The sequence below is a fragment of the Sinocyclocheilus anshuiensis genome, unplaced genomic scaffold (genome assembly GCF_001515605.1).
Source record: "Sinocyclocheilus anshuiensis isolate Anshui unplaced genomic scaffold, SAMN03320099.WGS_v1.1 scaffold426, whole genome shotgun sequence".
Lineage (NCBI taxonomy): Eukaryota > Metazoa > Chordata > Actinopteri > Cypriniformes > Cyprinidae > Sinocyclocheilus > Sinocyclocheilus anshuiensis.
In genome coordinates, this window is record NW_015542362.1 from 974,557 (window position 1) to 979,242 (window position 4,686).

A 4,686-nucleotide genomic window follows, 5' to 3' on the forward strand; every position below is an offset into this window, starting at 1 on the left:
TGTGTCACACAAACGCTGGCACAGACGTGCATGTTCAGCTAGAGTCGCTTTGAACTCGTGCATCTTCGGGAGTGGAGTTGCGCGGAAAGTTACAAAAACTGTCGTGCACACCGCCACGCGAAACGACGTCGCGCCCACTCAAAGTGAACTTCCGCCAACACCGCGATGGTGTCATATTTGCCGCGCGCACCTAAGCGAACTTGCGGACGCGTGGGTAAATGATTTTTAAAATATATTAGAATGAGTACATTACAATATAAATGTATTAGAACAAGTACATCATTATTTATGGTCTTAAAAACAATTTGCAAACAATCAGAATATTGTACCTGGTTTGGAGTGCACAATGTAAACATAAAACATATGCCATTACCAATATTGCATGCACTGTGGTACAGTTATGGAGGCCCTTCATAATGCAGAGGTCAACTGCCTGCTCTGCCAATAGTTAGAAATGGCACTATAGTGTTTAATAAACAGCTGTTTTACTAAATTCTGCTGAGGTGAAATTCAGTGCAGTCATGTATCGTGATACGTATCGTATCGTGGCATCTGTATCGTGACACGTATCGTATCGTGACTTTGCTGGTGGTACACAGCCCTAGTTAACACCTGGTCATGCATGAAAAAAAATACCGTCTTGTACCGTGAAACCGGAATAATTTTGAAGAATACCGTGATATAAATTTTTGGTCATACCGCCCAGCACTAACACATATCCAACTGTATGTGTTCGTTACTATTAAAAGGACAGTCCATCCAAAAATAAATATTCTGTCATCATTTACTCATCTTCATGTCATTCCAAACCTGTGTGTATTTCTTTCTCTTGCATAACACAAAAGAAGATATTTTGTAGAAAGTTGGGGTCCAAACAACATTTAATTCCACTGACCACAACGTATGGACAAAAGATACACACTTTTCTAAATATCTTCTTTTGTGTTCCACAGAAGGAAGAATCGTATAGGTTTCGAACAACAATTTTGGGTGAGCTATAAATTTAAATAAAATGTGTTTGCACACAAATACAAACATTTGCATATCAGTTAAAGACAAAACAAAAGAAACACTTATGGCAATCAGACAGACTTAAAGTATATATGCTGTAGAACTGAATATGACAAAAACATATATGTAAATATAGTTTGATTCCTCTGAGTGTGTGTTCTGTGTTTGGATGAATATATATGTTCTTGGGCATATTCTTGGAGCACATGTGCTCTGTGTGTATGGTAAACAGATGTATCAAATTACACTTCCTAGAAATACTCATATCCCCTCGCTACATGCCTCTCTCATTCTTTTTTCTTCACTTACACTCTTTCTTATTATCTTTCTCTCACAAATTCATAACTAAGTTTATAATTCTCTGTATTCACACAAACACATACAGTTTGCCGCATATACACATACTGAAATATAGCCTGTCCTGTTTTTCATTTCCTCCATTCCCTCGCTCCATCATACCTACTAAGGGAACTTAGTACACATTGCGTAACACTCCTTCTCATGTTGTGGTAAATAAAGTGTCCAGGCACCAAATCAGCTATGTGTGGCAGAGCATGACTCAGCAGCGTTGAGGTCAACAACTCAAAAGCTGTTCCGTTTTTTCGGGTTCAGAAACAATACATGGATGGGGCAGAATAAGTATTTGCTGTCAATCACAACTTGTCAGTGGGACAAAAATATCTGTTATTCAAATTCAAAATCTAGACCTATGCATAAAAGATTCTGTGCTATTTCTAAGTCACTAATCAAACGAGTAATTGTGTGACATTGTGCATGCAAACTCCTTTGTGCAGAAGATCAGATGCTCTTTTGAATGTCTGAAATTCATATTATAAACATTTATTCATGTTATATTTGTTATATATTTTATTTAGAATAATATTGTTTACTCACATGACTATGCTGATATAATAGGCAACTATTTGTATTAAAATATGTACAATTTTAATTATTCACCAGTGTGATATAAGCCAGGGAAAATGAAATGTCATGGGCCATATCCATTGATCAAAGAAATATTACTGTGTCAAGCTGGAAACCAGCTGGAAATTAGCAGAAATGGGTGCTGCTTGGGCAATATCTTTCTATATCCTGGTGTTTATTAAGTATTTCTGTCTCTTAATGCGATCTAGTTATAGTTCAGTTTTCTCTGACGTCAAGCTGGGCTTATTTGTCTTGCTGAGCTCTGTTTTTGTATTGATTGCTAAGATTTTTTTCCAGCCACTGGGCAGTAAACAGAACTAAAAGCTTTGGGTATTAATTAACCTCATATCTCTGCAAATCTCAATGGTTTCTAGTGCCCTCTTATCACTGAGAAAGAGTATTTGTGTGCGGCATTTAAGAAGACAGAGACGGAGAGTCAAAGGGTAATAGTGGCCATATCAATGTAAGCAACCATTTATAAGTATGTTGAAGGTTAAATGTTGCTGACATTTGACAAGCCACTGCAGTTTAAACTCAGTGCTCTTTCTTTCCCACCAGCCATGATCCTTTTCCTCTCTATCTTTTTTCTTTAGTTTATATGTTTCCGTCTGAAAATGTGTAACGGTTTTTGATATGTTGTTCAAAATATTTTCTTTCTTTGCCGGCTGTATCTTTCCCATTTTCTCAGCGCTCTTTTCCCTTCACGCATTATAACTTCAAGTTTTGTGTCCTTCAGCATTTTGCACTCTCCACAGGTATCGTTTATCAAACTGATCAGATAGGAAAGTCTCCATCAAATCAGCTGTCTGTTTCCTGTGTACTTCCTCAGGCCTTCAGCTGAACGTGCCACTTACTCATGTGGATTTGACATGTTTATCTGTCCACTGTCTTGCTGATTAAAAGGAGGAGATTGGGTCAGTCCAGATGAGATTAGTGCAGTCAAACACACATTCACACAGTTCATACATGCACATTTACACTTAGTGAAGGTTGAAGGGCATTTCAAATATTTTTTAGATAACATTAACCATTTTCAGATTATTTATAAAATATTTATGTCTTTGATGGAAGGCATAGTTTAAGAGAACAAAAAGCAGCAAAAGCATTAACCAGAAATTATGCATGACAAATATTCAGAATCTTTGAATTTATTTTATTAAATAGATTTCAAATACTGCAATGCAAAGAAATGATATAATTTTTATATTATATTATATTATAATCAGTATTTGTTTTGACTTGAGTATTTTTTGTCACCCAATTTGCAATTTTTTTTCTTGTTTAAAACAGGTTTCTGCTTAAAACATGAGAAAAAATGTTCAGTTAGAAACTACTGTGATGTTGTGAAAATATAACCATTGAAATATTGTTTTGAAATCTTCTCTCCTTGCCACACTCATTGAGTTTCATGAATTAGAGATGAAGAGATAATGAGTAAACAGTATGTATCAAACTTAGAGAATGAGTGTTGATGTCAAATTAATTTCATCTCATATCACAACGAATGTCATATTAACCTGTAAAACCTGCTTTAAGGGCTTTACCCGTGTACTATCTGTTTACTCGGCTGACTAGTGTTTGTAAGATGGTATTTAACCGGTTGAGTTTGACCCAATGCCCTGCTTTTGAACAGGATGAAGATGTCCAAATTTTCTTATTTTGTTGAAATATAATTTTTTTCCACTTAGTACTGCCTTTCGGAGGCAACAGAAGATACTTGAATGCTTCCCGGAAGACAAATTAAGTACAATTTACCTTGATCTTCAAATTCCAAAAAGTTTTCACCCCCCGGCTCTTAATGCATCGTGTTTCCTTCTGGAGCATCAGTGAATGTTTGAACGTTTTTTTAATAGTTGTGTTTGAGTCCCTCAATTGTCCTCAGTGTGAAAAGATGGATCTCAAAATCATACAGTCACTGCTGGAAAGGGTTTAATTATACAAAAGTGAATGTTTGAACGTTTTTTTAATAGTTGTGTTTGAGTCCCTCAATTGTCCTCAGTGTGAAAAGATGGATCTCAAAATCATACAGTCACTGCTGGAAAGGGTTCAATTATACAAAAGATGCTGGAAAACTGAAGAATCTGCAGGACATGGAGGATTTTTCTGAAGAACAGTGCTCAGTTTAACTGTTCAGAGCAAACAAGGGACTCATGAACAACCATCACAAAACATATAGCACAAAACATATAGCACAAAATGTCTAGTATTAAAAGAGGGGGAATATGTCAAAATTGCAACACTGTGAATGCAAATTTAATGATTTCACTCAGTTAGCCTACAGGTTTTAATGAAAGCAAAGATATCTGAAATGTACATCTAATTTATGAAATTATTAAATAATAACTCCGTTAATTACAATAAGTCATCTTATTAAGCAATTTAAAAAATATATATTTTTGTATTATTTAAAATATTTAAAATAATACATTTACAAATAATAATACACTAGCCATGTGGGGCCTGGTGTCTAATTTGAGCTTTTATTTCAAAATAAAAACTATAACTTCTACTCCGTTTACATATTTAAAAAAATGTAAAACATTGATGTGTCCACAGATCCCTCATTAACAAATAGGCACAAAAACATATTTAGCCATAATATATATATACATAAACCTCAGATGTCTCTGGGGGAAAAAGTGATCTATGAAAGTATATTAATATTATATATTAAAGTATATATGTTTTTGTGCCTATTTGTTAATGAGGGATCTGTGGACACATCAATGTTTTACATTAAAAAAAAATAAA